We start from the raw sequence: 17,173 nt of genomic DNA on the forward strand, positions 1-17,173 counted from the left end.
GAGATTCAGACCATTTGCCTCCTGAAATAAGAGCTTTAGGAGACTTGGTTGAATATTGAAGGATAATGAAGTGTGGTAGTTGTCACTGTGGTCATCACAAATATCCTTCAATAAACCTTGTTCTACTATGAAGCAGAGGAAGCAAAAAACAGAGCCTAGCAATCAATAAAAATATTATATGTGGTTTATGTGTGTGTGTGTATATTGTCAGAAATCATCAAATGGCTCAACATAAAATATTTTCTGTTTGGACTGCAAAAGCTAATTAATTTTTGTCAAGCTAAAGTTAGTGTTAGCGATGACAGTGAGCCTGGCCAGGGTGGGGAGTAAGTGGGAAATAAGCTTAGCCCTTTTGTTGTGCATTCATTCCCCACACCAAAAACAAACAAATTAAAATAGCTTACAAACTATGTTTTAAAGATCCATCCGTAGCCGGGTAGCCCAACAGCAAAGAGAAGATTACTCTAGACTTGTTTATCCAGACTGCATTTTTTTCAGCTGTAGTGTTTAAGAAGAAATTGTTAATCTGAAGATTGGGACTGAACAGAGCAATGGACATATTACTAAGGATTCAAAACCACTGAACTGATGTCCAGATTCAAGGAATATATCTTGACAGGATTTCATGACCTAGCTACCAGTTCATTGATTTCAGATATTATAAATGTATAAACTGTTGACTTCTTTTTTAAATTAGTTTTGCCCCTTGCAGCCTGGCAAAATGTCCCCTGATCTCACCTTGATCAAGAGTGTTCTAGGATAGTGGTGAGTTTCAGGATGGAATTTATTTTCAACTGTTATTTTATTTGTCGTCAATGTAGACCATAGGCATCTGCTCACAGATTGGAAAACCAAAACTGCCAGATTTATGAATCAAGCAAAAGCATCCACCCATGCCAGGAAGACCTTGTTACTCTTGTCCAATAGTATACGTGATATGATATATGTTTCCCTTGGTTACTTTACTAATGGAAGATTTTGCACTGATTTTCTGGTTATTTTACTGGTTATTTCAAAGCCAAAGATTCATCTGTTGCATGTATAGGGAGAAATAAAGAGAGAGAGGGATTACATATCTACATGACTACACTTTATTCTTTGGCTGTACATCATCCATAGAAAACCTTTTTTACAAAACACACTAAATTTGGTCCTTCTTTTAAGCATGTATGTGATAAAAGGGAAAGATTTCCAGCCATGCCGGCAACGTTAACTTATTAGAAAAAATACACAGAATTTAAATATGAAATTCATAAAACAGCATTTCTTCTTAAACAGTACTCATATAGCAGAAATTCAGCCAACTCTTTTTTATGGATTATCATGTTTAATGCCATGAAGGTCATTTGAAAAAGGAGCTATTATTGTTCACATTTTCCAAATGAAGAAACCTAAGCTTCAAAAGGGTTAGCAAATTGATCAAAGTCACAGACATTTAGGAAGTGTTAGAATCAGCATTTGAGCCCTGGTGGGAGGACTCCTAAAAGGAAGAAGAGTCCCCTAACTGAGCATCACCATATATCTCTAAGGCAGTAGCATTCAAGAACGTGATCTTGGAGTTTGGACACATGGCTTGAAATCCCAAGGAAACCACTTGCCAACTGCTAACCTTGGGCATAGTATCTCTGTAAATTCACATGCCAACATCCCCTTATCAGCAATTCCAAAATTCAAAAGCTCTGACCACTAAAATACTGTGTAGGTTTTGTGCAAACTTAGTTGATGGTAAAATTTAATCTAATTACCATGAAGACACTTAGGATATCTATTAGCTCCATTTAGTGCACATATCCAAATGTTTTACTGCAGATATTTTATTATTATGTTCCGTTAGACATACTGCTGTAGATAATTCTGGAGTTATGACAAAAATACGGCAGATGGATCACATCACCTCTCTAAAATATTTTGGATACCAAAGCTTATCTGGTCCAAGACTTCTGCATGAGAAAGTGTAGATCTCTTATCCCAGCTGTAAAATTGGGGGGAAATAGTATGTATCAAATGAAATTTTCATAGTAATGAAAATAATGTAGAATAGTTACTGAGTTCAATGTCTGCCTCTTAATAATCACTCCATCCATATTAGCTATCATTAATATGTCCCCAAGATAAAAGCCATGACCGACTTGTGAAGAAAGTGGTATGAGATATCCTAGGAAATTTGAAATTTCTAGCTGTCCCAGATCATTGCACCCCTTCTACTTCGTTAGTACATAAGTGGCCTATGTCTATAAAGAAAATCATCTACAATGGAAATGAGGGTAAGCTGAGAACAGCATTTTCTCAGCATCAAACTCATAAAAAAACGCTTTGATATCTTTAGAGTTCTAATGGAAGGAAAGTAGAAGCCAATAATTCTATACCTGGGTAATAGTTGTTTGGGTAAAAGCAATGGATAAACATCTCAAAATAGGCAAAGAGTCCAGAACTGTAAGACCTATGATCCTTTTTTGGAGGAGGAGGGGGCAAAATATCAATCATAAGGCACAATCTCTAAAATATAAAACTTAAATCACAAGCTTCAGAATAGGAGAATCTATTCAATGGTGGAAAATTGGAGCAAATACAAGATGAACCAAAATAAATAATGCAAAGTTGTTGGCTCTGTGGATCCGAAAGATCAAGCTCTGATCACTGAATCCCTTTGTGATACACAACCTGTAAGGGACCCTCCAATGGTCCCTGCCTCCTGTTTTTCCTTCCCTTGTGTATTTCTCTTCCCTTGAGCATGGGCTGGATTTAGTAACTTCCTCCTACGGAATAGGATATGGCAGAAATCAGCTCCAAGATTGGATGGTAAAAAGACAGTGGCTTTCATCTTGGGTCGTCTCTCTCCTTCACTTGCTCTGAAGTAAGCAGCTGCTGTGCCGTGAGCTGCACTAAGGAGATGCCTACGTGGAAAGGAGCTGAGTCCATCAGAACCTGAGGGCCTCAGTCCAACAACCTGTGAGGAACTGAATCCTGCTCAAACATCTCTCAATAAAGCTTTGATGAGATGAGATACACCTACGAACAGCTTGAATGCAACCTCATGAGAGACCATAAACCAGAGGCAGGATGCACTCAGCTAAGCAACACTTGGAATTCTGGCCCACAGAAACTGAGAGATGGCAAATGTTTGCTGTTTTAAGTAACTGAGTTTTGGAATAATTTTTTATACAGTAATATAAATAATAAACCATTTAACTATAGAGAGAATGCTAAATAGCTTCCCTTAGAGAACAGAACACAACTTTTATAAACATATGTAAAGTTAAAATGGATAGTGGAGATGGAGGTAATAACAAGAAATAATACAGAATGAATGAATTGCAGGTCGAGGAAGTAGTTATCCTAATGTTTTTATGGCTGTTAGAGCAGAGTAAAAATGCTAACTAGATTTCAAAAATCATAAAATGCAAATGTAAGAACATAATCTAAGTTAGTAGGGTGCACTAAACAAAATAAAATATGCAATAATGCATAATAAAACATGGATATTATTAAGAATAATAAAGAGGAACATAGGGAGAAATAGCTAACATATGCTGAGCAATTATATTTCTGTCCCTCTTCTTAGCCCTTTATATCCATTAACTCATGTAATCCTTACAGCAATCCTAGAAGATGCATGCTATCATCTTTAATTTATAGGAGAGAAAATAATTTTTAAAAATCTCTATGCAATAAAACTCATGTGACATAGTTTAGTCAGTGCTTACAAAAAGGTAATATCCTCAAATGTTTGTTATTAGCCAGGGGTAAAATAAGTAACATGTCTTCAAATCAATATAAAAAAATAACAAAGAAACCAAAGCATTAGAAACGAAGGAAGATAAAATAACTTATTCATTTCTCCATGCTAAAGAAAAACTCCATCTCATGTGTAACAGAAATCCTTTCCCACTTAGGACCTTTTCCCCAGCTCTTTCTCTGCCCGGAATTCTCTTCCCAGCAACCTGAGTCTTCATGGCATCTGAGTCACATGCCATCATGTGCCCTTAACCTTTTATTGTCTCACTTGTCACCTCTACACAAAACGCTTGAATACCGAAACTAAAATGTCCTGCATGCAGTCTTTCTCTTTTTAGATTTTTGGTAACTCAGGTACTTTCAATTAAGTTAATCATATCTCTCATATATTAGTCATCATGCTTCATAAGTTGATAATTGTCCTCCTTTAGTGGTCTATGCATAGGTGCAGTTAGTTATTTTAGCTTATATCACTTCATTATTTTTCTCCCTCATTCTATCATCAATCACATTTATTTCTCTAAAGTCACCGCATATAATAATCTTGAAAAAAAAAGTAATGAATTATTTTTATCTAGCAATTGTAACTATAGGTAACATAATAATTATATTCTCAGAAAAATATTTGGTTACATTTTAAAATGTAATTCTAAACAAATACAAATGTACACTAAATGTTAAACTCTGGATAAAGTAGCTATAATCAGCTTATTCATTATGAACACCACTGCTTGTAGGAAGAACTGAGTGGATGTGCGTAAAAATAGATATTTAATCTGTCATTTCTTTGATGATGATAAAAATTCTGTTGTCATAAAGTCTGAGTCATAAATACATCAAGTTTAGCACATAATTATTTAAGGAAAAGTTTAGCACATAACCATGAAATCAGGAGAATAGGCAGTTCCCAAATACAAACATTTCAGACAAATATAATGCAAAATGAGACAATTTAGATGTTTCCCTGTAAAAATTATTGTTTATTAAAGGCAATTCTTGTGAAAAAGTGTTTTTTCAGTAGTAAAAGCATTATCCACATGGGAAATATCACGACCATTTGGATTATAAGTGACAGCATTCTGAGTAAAATTTAGGGAATGAGGAGAAAAATTGCTATATTCCATTTTTGAGTTTCTCTATTTTTCTTCTATCCCTCGGATATACCCAGAGTTGACAAAACGCAAGGCTCACTTTGACAAGTTGAGTAAAGAACTGCAGACAGATAAGATCTACAGAGGTAATAACAAAGGAAGTGCTAATAGCAAGTAATAGCAACACTTTGGGAAATTCCATGGTGCCCCTAGAGGAAAGTTGACCTTGAGACTAGAAAATGAACAATATACACATTGAAGTTACAAAAGAAAAGGCACCAAATAATTCTGATAAATAAATAAAATTCATACATTTTTAATATGATATTTCTTTCATTCCTTGCTTATATAGCTGAAACCTCAGGGGTTTGGAGCTATATAAAACACCTATTCTTTTTTGTGTTTAATATTTCAATTAGAGAAAACCATTTAGAGTTAAAACTTTTTGTAACCCAAAGGATTTTCTTAACAGACAAATAAAATGCTTATTTTTTGTTTTACTTTTATCAAATAAAAGACTTTCTCATCCACTAGACTTACCATTAAAGTGTTTTTACCACCTAAAAAATTCAAAACAATGTAATTTCCCATGGTTCTCTGACCATGTACCACTGCTATTTTTATTTGATTTAATATTTGTAGAGATAATATCGTGAATGAAACTGACCATCCGTCCCTTTATTTATTCTTCTCTTCATTTATTCCAAAAGTGAAATTAAGAGGAAAAGAATGATCTTTGGGAGAAAGTAATAATTAAAGAAGAATTTTGCCAAGAAATTTCTTTGACACACCTGAAGTAAAGGAAAACAAAACAGAAAAGGAAGACTACACGTATGCGATCATCATTGAAAATAGAACACGTGCATTGAACTGCAAACTTTGAGGGACAAAACAGCTTGAATCCAAATTGGTAACGGAGTAAATAAATTGACTCATGTGTCCTTTTCGATCATGATAAATTTTGTAAAAGTGGGTAAATGATGAGAATTATGAAAGAAAATCATTAATAAGCTCCAATATGAGGAATAGGTATTCAGTGAACAGGTTGACCAAGAAAAAACTATCAAATACCCTGCAGGAAGCTCTTTTTCCCTCAGCCCATGGGAATAAATATCCCAGGAGCCAAAAAATGAAATGAAGCAGCTTGAAAACCTATGTTTTACAGGGAAGCCTGAGAAGAAAGTAAAAGAACATGAAAAAAATTGCAATTTTACAGAGGGCAAAATCAGGATACATTACTGAAGTCTAAAATCCAAAGCTTTAATTTTGTAGATGAGGAAGCTGAGATCCAGTGAGACTAAAAGACTAGGCCAAAAGAGTGGGCAGCAAATTCAATAAAATCCAAATTCCTGTGTCCCAGTTCATGTGGTTTTCACTAATTCAGACTGGCTTCCTTATTTCAGAGATAATAAAATTAGATAGAGAACTGAAAAAGCTTCTTTAGGGAATAGCCATTAATATGCTTTGTAGTTTATTATACACAGTGTTAGAGTGTTTCTGAGTAAGTCACGTATAAAAGAGAGTTCACAAATAAAGAAGTGAAAATTGATCTTAGAATAAAAATAATTCTTACAAAAATTTAAGAAGTAGTACAATCTTTATGAACATCCTTTTAGACAGTTGAAATAATTATCAAATGGAATAATATGTTTTGCTCTAACAAGGGAAATGTTCTACATATATTAAAATACATAAAATTATAAGTCAGTTATATTCCAATGATGCCGGCCCTGATATCAGTTCCCCTACATTAAACTCGGCCTATATGGGCTTAAAACTAAAGCACTCTTTTCCCTGCTTACTCCCTGGCTCCCTGGCTCCACAATCCACTATATGCCATAGAGACAAATGGCCAAGGTCACCCACCTGGGTTCCTTATCCTCTCCGCCTCCTCCCTGCAGACAGTGTCCTAAGGCCACATCCAGGCTGATGGGAAAGCTCTGACCAGCAAGGCGCCTGGCTCCCCCCACCTCTCTAAAAGCATCCACATTCCTCACAAACCTTTAAAACCCCTCGCCTCCCCTCTTTGTGGAGACGAAATGAAACAAGAGAAATTTAACAGCTCATTCTCATCTTCCATCTGATATCATCTGAAATAAAAACGCTTTCCTTGCCATAAGCCTGGTGTTCTAGTTTTTATTTAGCCCCTCTTGTGTGGCGGGTAAGGAACCTACGTTTGTAGGCAGTAACACCAATATTGCTTAAGAAATTTTGAAAGCAAACAAATGAGATAAATTTCACAAAATATTGATCTTTCCTGGTAAGAAGGAAAGATGTGGAAAGAAAATGTAGGGATAATGAAAGATAAAACACAGAAAAATATTATAAACATAAAGGCTTTCAAGTATGAGTTAAATGATGTACTAAACACAGTTATCTTGAAATCAACCACTCTAAAATCCCAAGTAGATAACAGACAGTTGAAATTGTGTGCACCTGTGAAATAATATAGACATAATTAATGTAATCCAAAAAACAGTGTATCCAGTCATTCTATGAAGTAAATAAATATTTTAATTTTTAAAAATTGTATTTGATGTAGACCATGATGAAATTCCTTTATTTTTTCTACTTAAAATGTTTTCTTCATTCAGTTATTCCACACCAATTTTTTTATTGTGACATGCAGTTTTGGATATTCTTGGCCCTCAGAAGTGAACCAAACAAAGGAAAATAAGCAACCACACAAAAAACTGTTTTCAAGGATCTTGGATCTCAGGATCCAACTTAGGGAGTAGACAGTCACCAAGATAGTTAAGCTAAAAATGTAGTACGGTAGGTAGTGATGAATATTAAGGAAAAACTTCAACAGGGAATGAAGATAGAGATTCTCAGTGGAGGATGTGAATTCAGGCAGGAGATCCAAAACTACTCATTGGAAGAGTGACATTTCAGTAAAGAGAGAGGTGTTGAAATATACGAAACACTAGGAGAAGATATGAGGCAAAGGAAATAGAAAGTACAATGTAAAGAGATGTTAGAGAATCAGGTTTATTCATGGAAATGCCAAGAGACCAGTGCATCTGAAGAGATTAAGAAGCTATGAAAGGAGAAAAAGTCCTTAAGTCCTAGACCTTTGCAAGGAATTTGACTTTAACTCTTAGTAAACCACGGCAAGGTTTTGTGTACAGCAGTGGCTGTCAAAATTTAGGTGCATCAGAAACACCTGGAGGGATGGTAAAAATACAGATTGCTGAATTCTGCCCCCAGAATTTCTGATTCAGTAGGTTTGGAGTATGAACCAAGAATTTGTTCCTGGACCAATGACCATATATTGAAAATCACTGGTGTAGAGGATTGACGTGAAATGTTTTAATTCAATTAATCTAGTTTATTTCTGGACTGAAATTGGGTCAAGGGTGAAAGCAGTAGAGACAGACTTCTCTCTCTGTAGGTTGTGGTTGAATTCAGTTTTACATGGCATAATTGGATTGTATTAGAGTATGAATATGTGTGTGCACATGTGTGTGTTTATGATGATATTCAAAAGACTATAGTTGCCATTTTTGGCAGAATGCCAGTCACCAGAGGGGCCAAGTGTGCCCCTTTGATGCAGGACCCAAGCACCAGGTTTGTGTTGAGGTTTCTGTCCTGTGCTTCACTCAGCTCAAAGGCTTCCTGAGCTTGAGCTTCTTCTGAGTCATCTGATACAAGTCAGCAGTTTGTCATTGGTTGAGGTAGCATTCTCTAGATGTCTACATTGTAAAGGAATGATCATTCGCTTACTTGGACCTGTGGCTAATTTCTGGAAGAAGGAGGTCATTGAACTTAACTCTAGGTAGATGACATGTGATGGATCTGCAAGTTGTGGATCCTTATTGGTGGCAACCTCCAGAGCTGAGGGGAAGGAAACTAAGCAGGACTTTAGTGCCTGCCATCAGCATGTGAGGCTAGTGAAACCTAAAGTTAGACAGTCTTTGAGGTCTGGGTGATGTTAAATTCTTGCTGGGTCTTGAGCTCTAGAGAGGTAGGCCATGGTGAAAGGAGCATCACCTTATGTGCTATCTTTGTTCACGGCTCAGAGGAATTTGTGACAGCCCTGGCAGACCTCCAAGAGGAGTCTAGCAGCTCCATCTGTTTGCATTACTTGAAGACTCAGTGACCATCAACTGTGGGCACAGCTCTGTCACTCCTGCATAAATATGTCCTGGAAGGATCTAAATGACACATTTTTATGCCCTGTCTGTCATTTTAGTCTTCAGACAAGAACTTCAGGAGCAAACCCCAGCTTAGTAATTTGACTGAAATTGCTAAGGTATGCTCCAGATCAGAGGAAGCAAGAGGAAGAGTCAGGAAGAGAATGTTATACATAAGAAGTACAGTCAGCTTTTGATTCTTTTCTGTGAAAAGAACCTAGAGGTTTTATGTACACAGTGCAGTTTTTCCATTAAATACCAGAAGCACCACATATATCCCACTTAGAAAGCTATCCTCATAATAGGAAAATTCTAGAATGCAACATTGAGCCCTTGAAGGACAATGTGGAATGAGTTGAAAATATGATTAACTTTGCAAGCCAGAAAATCAGTGGAGCTGAAAAAAAAAGATAAAATGTAAGAAAGAAGAAATAAATTCTTAATATGAACAAGTTAGTCTGTTTCTACTGAATGAAAAAGAGGATATTCTTAGGCAAATACAAAATGAAATTTGGACATTATAACAAAACTAAATGAAAATCTTATAAAATTTTTCAATCACATCTGCACATTCAAACATCAACTGAGCAAGATAGAGGGCAAGAGTGTGCAATCTGAACTTAAATTGTTAACATCTGTTAAGAGTATCCACTACAGATATAAAAACCTAAAACACCTTGATCTCTTTTCATTCTGTTTAAAAAAAACACATAGATTCGAACTTCCTCCACAGTATTCCAGCTTGGACAAAATTACCAAGCCATTTCCAGGAGGTCTCATTCTAGATCTTGAAACAACACATCCTCAACTTATTATCTTTGAGGATAGAAAAATTATGCAATACGGAAAGACAGAACAAAACCTTTGTTATAACCCAAACAGTTTTTCTTCTACCCTGGTATTCTAGATGCTAATGGATTTAATTATGGTGGACATTACTGGGAGATAGAAGTGGAAGGCAAGCCTAAATGGAACTTAGGGGTTTACATAGACTGTCTTCTTGGGAACTGGCGGAATTAGCCATTAGCTCTGGGTGGATTCTGTGCAGTTAGGGGAGTTAAGGGCAGTTATGTTGCATTTGCTTCTAAAAGAATTAAGCTTATGCCAAAAGTAAGACCCAGTAATATTGACATTTTTCAGGCCTATGAGATGGGTGAAGTTTTCTTTTATATTAAGAATGATAGGTCTTTTTTTTTTTCTCTCTCTCTCTATTTTTTTTAGCAGTTCATTTTTTTTATTTCAGTAAAATTGCTTTATAACATTATATAAATTCCAGGTGTACATCATTTAAATTTCTATTTTTGTGTGGATTATATCATGTTCACCACCCAAAGACTAATTACAACCCATCACCACACATATGTGCCTAATCACCCCTTTTGCCCTCCTTCCTCCCCCCTTCCCTTCTGGTAACCACCAGTCCAATCTCTGTCTTTATGTGATTGTTTGTTGTTGTTTTTAATCTTCTGCTTATGAGTGAGATCATATGGTATTTGACTTTCTCCCTCTGACTTATTTCACTTAGCATAATACACTAAAGATACATCCATGTTATCACAAATGGTCAGATTTAGTCTTTTCTCATCACTGAGTAGTATTCCATTGTGTATATATACCACATCTTCTTTATCCATTCGTCCCTTGGTGGGCACCGAGGTTGCTTCCAACTCTTGGCTATTGTGAATAATGCTGCAGTGATAACCTTGCTGGGTAGCGTATTCTTGGCTGTAGGGTTTTTCCTTTTAGCACTTGAAATATGTTGTGTGACTCTCTTCTAGCCTGTCAGGTTTCTGCTGGGAAGTCATCTGACAGCCTTATGGGATTTCCTTTGTACATAACTTGTTGCCTTTCTCCTGTCACTTTTAGGATTCTCATTTTTATCTTTAATTTTTGACATTTTAATTATAATATGTCTTGATGTGGGCTTCTTTAGATTTATCTTGTTTGGCACTCTCTGTCTTTCCTGTACCTTGGAGTCTGTTTCCTTCCTTGGGTTAGGAAAGTTTTCAGCTATTATTTCTTCAAACAGATTCTCTGCCACTTTTTCTCACTCCTCTCCTTCTGGGATACCTATAATATGAATGTTAGTATCCTTGAAGTTGTCCCAGAGGTCCCTTAGACTGTTCTTGTTCTTTTTAATTCTTTTTTCTTTTCCGTTCAGCTTGGATAATTTCCTCTAGTCTTTCATCCAGCCTGCTGATCTGTTCTTCTGGATTATCTACTCTGCTATTGAGTCCCTCTAGTGAATTTTTCATTCCCAGTATTGTATTCTTCATTTCTGATTTGTTCTTTTTTATATTTTCCAGTTCTTTGTTGACTTTCTCACTGAGTTCATTCATTCTTCTCTCAAGATCAGTGAGCATCCTTATGAGTTTCTGTTTGAACTGTTTGTCAGGTAGATTGTTTATTTCTGTTTCATTTAGTTCTTTTTCTGGGGTTTTGTCCTGTTCCCTTGCTTGGAACATATTCCTTTGCCTCCTCATTTTGCTTCTTTCTCTGTGCTTATATCTATATATTAGGTGGGTCTGCTAAGTCTTCTGATCTTGGAGAGTTGGCCTTATGTAAGAGAAGCTTTATGAGGCCTAGCAGTGTGCTGCCCTCTTGTCATCAGTTCCAAATGTTCCAGGAGTGACCCCTGTGTGGGCTATGTGTATCCCTCTGTTGTGGCAGAATTACTCTTTCTGCAGGTGCCCAGGGAGGCTAGGTTGTCCCATTGACCAGCTGCTTGTAATTCTCAGCTGCATGTGGCTGTTATGGACCCTTCAGTAACTTTATCAGGTATGGGGAGCCCTATCACAGTTGGTTGCAAGGTCTAACAGCACATTGCTATTGCAGTTGTTCTGTTAAGTGCTTAGGCCTCCATCATGGCTGGTTGCTAGGATCAGGGGCTTACAACTGCTGTAGACCTTTGGTCTTCAAGGCTGTTGTCAACTCTCAGGATTGCACCTGAGTGGGGCTGACCTCAGGCCCCAGAGAATCCAATTGTTCCAGGCTTTGAAGGTAGGGTCGATCTATCATGTGGCTGTTTGAGAAGCACGTCTTCTGCAGCTAACAAGTCCCACCATCCACAGAGCCAAACACACCATCAATGCAGTCCTGCCCCATGTGTGCATCCTGACCCACTGAAGTGGACCCAGTCACTCCACTGCAGAGGCCCCACACACTACACCAATGCCCCACATACTCCATCCTCTCCTCATACACACCCTGCCCTGCAAAGGAAGACCCACTCATCTGGCTGCAGAGGATCCAGACACCCAGCCTATGCAAGCCCACAAGTTGCCCAAGGGCTTGCTGTTGTGTAGGGCCAGTCCCTAGAGTGGGCTGCCTACCTTGGCTGAGCTGGATGAAATTGGTGCTGTAGTGGGTGGGACAGACCCTGGGCTAACAAGCCAGGGGAAGAACTCTGATGGCATCTGTCACATCTGTTTCAGTATCAGGTCACCAGAATGCCTGCCACCAATGTTTCAGTCCCTGGAGAGGTCTCACTTCTCACTGAGATGCACCCAGAGCCTATCAGGTGAGTCTCTTTTCACCAAAGGACTATGCACCTTTCTGATTATTTTAGGTTGCTCTCTGAAACTAGTGAATTTGTGCATGGGCCTTTTAAGAACTGGCTTTTTTCCCCCTTATGTTTGATAGCTTTTCTGGAGTTATTCCCCATTGCTGTTAGTAGTCAGCAAAGCCAGATATTATAACACTTGTCTCGGTTGTGCTGAGTCCAAAGGATGCTTATAGCAGTAATGCTCCCCTACTCAGCTCCTCCACTTCTCCAGTGAAGGCTGTGTACTTTAGGATTTTTCCCAGCCAGCCTTGAAGTGCTATGGCTTTAGAAGGTGGCTTTTTTTCTCTCCAGAAAGGAATTTCTGCCTCTTATACCTCAATCGGGACTGCTCCTTGCTGCACGGGTTCTTTTTAGTTAGTTTTCAGTTCTCTCTCATGGGTAATTATTCCCAGAGTAGTTGTAAATTGGTTGTGTCCATGGGAGGAGGTGTGTTCAGAGTCCACCTATGCCACCATCTTGGCACCTTTCCCTTTTCTTTATATTTTAATGATTATTTTACAGAAGACCTTTGACCATATTTCTATACCGGAACAGATTCTGAAACTTTTAAAATCTTTACAGTAACTGTTTGTGAAAGATAAAGTACTTGGGAAACAACTGTTTCATTTTCCTTCTGTTTGTACCTGTTTGTACCTATAACTTAGCCTGTAAATTTGGACTCAGTAATTTGGATCTTTTAAGGTTTATGCTTCAAAAACCAGAATGATTTTTTCTCCAATATGAGAAATACTAGTTTCACAGATGTTAAGGTACAATTGTCAGGTTCTTTAAAATTCTATGATGAAATATTTGAGAATTATATTAAAACATCTGTAATGATTAATTTTATGTGTCAACTTTGCTAAGCTATGATATTCAGATATTTGGTCAAATATCAGCCTAAATGTCAATGTGAAGGTATTTTGTAGAACAGTTTAACATTTAAATCAGTAAACTCTAAGCAAAGCAGATTACCCTCCATGGTATGGGTGGGTCTTATCCAATCTGTTGAAGGCCCTAAGAGAAAAATGAATGAGATTCCCCAAGAAAGAGGAAATTCTGCCTGCAGTTTACCTTCAGACTGGAGCTGTAACATTAACTCTCCCCTGGATCTCCAGCCTGCTGGCCTACCGTGCAGATTTTGGACCTGCCAGCTTCCACAATAGTTTGAGGCATTTCCTTAAAATAAATCTCTGTTTATATACATAAATACACATTCTATTGGTCTTGTTTCTTTAGAGAACCCTAACTAATACATCCCAAGATATATATTTTTATTAAAAAAAAAAAAAGACTGTAGTGGATGTCTATAGTGTTACTTGTTCAGAATCCCTTTTTGGAATTTTTGCCTTCAGGAAAGCTTTATTGAAGAGAGAGACACACCATTCCCCAGTGGCCTGCATTGAAATGCTTTCGGTGTAATAGAACAAATAAATGACTTTGTTAAGTGAGGAAACTTTTAGATATATCAACTGATCTAAAAAAAGAAAAACACAACCATGAAACTTGATGAATCAAGGCCATCCAGTATTTTAAACCTAAAATTAGAAAGCTTGCTGGGAACTTTTGGAATCTTGTGCATTGGAATGAAGAGGAGCTTCAGGAGTGGTGACAGGCATTTCCTTCTCTAAAGTTCTTCCAGTGACTCCAGTGAGTGCTACATTCTACCCTGATAGCCCTATATCTATTTTTTTACTAGGTTCAAACAGCATTGGATTGGAAAGCGTGTAGAAGTTTGTGGCACTATTTCAAAGAATATTAGTCATACCATGTAAAAACATCTTAAAAATTTTTAAATTCATGCCCTTTGGAGCACTATTTCATGGATAGATAAGATGATGAAAATGTAATCAGAATTTCCTGCTAGAAATGAGTAACTTAGCCAGGTTTGACTAATGGTTTGAGCAATTTTGGGGATTTAAGAGAATGTTTAGGAAGATTTATGAAATGTACTTTTAATAAGTCAGTCCATAATATGAAATGGATAAAAAGCCAAGTGATGTTTAGGGGAGTTATGATTCCAACAAAACACCAAGTGTGGTGAACATGGGATTGTTAATGTTACCCTTTATGGAAAATCTTAGGTGCAGGGATCCGCAGAAATTACTCAACTAAGGCAAAATAAGCCACAACTGGGCATTCTTCCACAATATTGTATGCATTTTTTTAAAAAGGAGGAGAATCAATAAATCGGTTGTTTGTTGCTTCTTCCATTCGCATCAGAGCCCTTATCCATATAATATACTTTCTAGTATAAAAGGCCATTGTAAAGCTGCTGTTCATCTTCCAATTTGGTAAATATGAAAATTGTAAGCAATCTATCTTTAACTTACCTATTGCATATGTGGTACTTGGAGTTGGTAAAATATAGTCATTAAGACAATAGTTTGTCGAACCATTAAAATAAAAACCAAAGCAAGTGTGTATGAACTCACGCAACAGTGGCCACATCTCATTCCTCTGGTTATAATACTTGGACTTCCTTTGGACTTTTTTGCATTTTGTGTGGGATGATTGGAATGAGTTAGATAGAAGTATGTTTAAAAATGATTTATAACTACCAGAGTATATGTAATGTTAGGGTTGAGTTTTTATGTTGGTTGTCTGATGACAGATTTGCAAGGAAATATGGTGTTAAATGCCCAAAACAACTTTTTTAGGCACTGGCCTTCCCCCTTCCTTTTATTCTTATTAGTATACTTTCAGTATTTTCCTAACATCTGCCATTGTTGGGAAACTGTCCTAAGATGGAACTGAGTTCTTAATAAGAATTCTGAAACAAAGATTCAAAGCGAATTATGTGTTTTGGCTTGTGACACACAAAGCTTTGTGGAGGTCTTCTTTCTACTTACCTATGTGTGAAGTATACAAATGGAGAGTTCCAGAACCCAGTCAGGAGAAAACGGTATAAAAATAATTATAAGAGTGAAAGTGAAGAGAGAGGCAGAGGCAGGCATGGAGAGAGATACACAGACAGCAATCAAGGTCCTCTCTACATATATTGTTGATGCTTAACCACTTTTTTTAACTTGAGTTCCTTGAAGTATTCCGGCATCCTTTATTTTTATTGTATTCCTTTTCTTAAGTAATATACCAAATTTAATGTCTATCAATTGCAAATGGATGGCACTGCAGGCACTGTTTTTTCCTCTTTTCAAAGTCCAGTCAGTGGGCCATAAATGAGGAACTTTCAACAACATTTTCTCTCACATGAAGAAATGTTGAGGAACTTTTAATAATATATTCACCTACCACTTATGATACTGGGAAAAATTTGAGCCATTCACTTATTTTTTCAATGCTTGTGCAGAGAGTTTATTTATTGTCGAAATTCTAACTTTCATTTATTCGTACTTCTGTAGTGAGCTAGATTTGTATAATATATGCTATTGCTCATTCATGGTCACTTTTATAACTCTTGTTTCCTTTGCATTGGTCCTAAATTTTTAATGGAGATCAGGTACAAGTCTTTGTTTCCTCTGCCATCTTTAAGTTAACTAGGGTAAGGCTTAACCCACTTCCCTCCTTAGCCCCTTCCAACATAGGCACAGAGACGTTCTCCACTTTCTTGGTCTGTCTTTGGATAAATCAATATCTGGTGTGGTCAGAACACCTCAGTGCATTCTGCAGTGGGGCTAGTACTGGACTCCCGAATTAATGTACTAGTGTATTTTGATGACTGTCTGTGTTCTACTAGTTCTGAACAGAGAAGGGAAAAGAAATCATGTTCAACCACCATCATCAGTATCCAACATTGTTTTTGGAATATTAGCAAATACTATCAACAAAGAAATATCAACTGAGTACAAATATAACTTAGGGATTTATTGTATTTGTAGTAAGAGTATGAAGTCATTCATGTGTATGATGAACACAACATTAGAATATGGGTTATGGAGGAGGAGAATGAGATCAGAGATGTCAATCTTTAATAATGTGGTTTTTACAGAATCTAAGGAATTTATAACAGAAGTTTATTATATTGTTCTTCTAACTTTTGAATTGCGTGAAATAATGTTATAAAATATTTCAAATTAATTTTACTAAACAGTATATGCAGCATAATCTCAGGCTTATTACTTTTTACAAAATAAAGTAAAAATAACAGAAATGTAATTTTCTATACACAGAAACATTTTCCCCAAATTTAAACATTGTATATATTATTTCAATTTTACTCTTAAGTATACTTTCTATTTTTAAAGCAAATGGACATTACTTTTCAATTAAAAGGTAAATCAAAGATTATAATGACAGTGTTGATTATGAATGAAACAGATACTATCACACATAAATAGTTTTTGTGTATAATAGTAATAGTAGTCATGTTATGTAAATTATTAAAATATAATACATTTTATTAACTATAAGTTATATTTATATGTAGTATATAATACATAATATTTATTGTGTTATGTAAAATATATTAATATAAATATTAAAGACTATTATAATAGTCTGTAACCGTTTTTATATATCTAAATTTCTAAAATCTTTGGAGGGAAACAGGGATATTTCTACTAGTTAAATTTCAGTAAATTCCTTTCTCAGAATTTAAAATAAGTATAGCCAGAGATCTTGGAAAATATTTTAGTAAGATATTTAAGTATTATTAAGAGCAAATTATAATTAATGAATTTTCAAAAAATGGTATACAATAGTACATT

The 17,173-nt window shown here is 36.2% G+C and overlaps 1 pseudogene; it reads left to right on the forward strand.

Annotated features, from left to right (window-relative positions):
• Positions 1-8,757: 8,757 nt before the first annotated feature.
• On the forward strand, positions 8,758-13,108 carry LOC124241186 (tripartite motif-containing protein 60-like; annotated as a pseudogene).
• Positions 13,109-17,173: the final 4,065 nt, after the last annotated feature.

The sequence above is a fragment of the Equus quagga genome, chromosome 6, assembly GCF_021613505.1.
Source record: "Equus quagga isolate Etosha38 chromosome 6, UCLA_HA_Equagga_1.0, whole genome shotgun sequence".
NCBI lineage: Eukaryota > Metazoa > Chordata > Mammalia > Perissodactyla > Equidae > Equus > Equus quagga.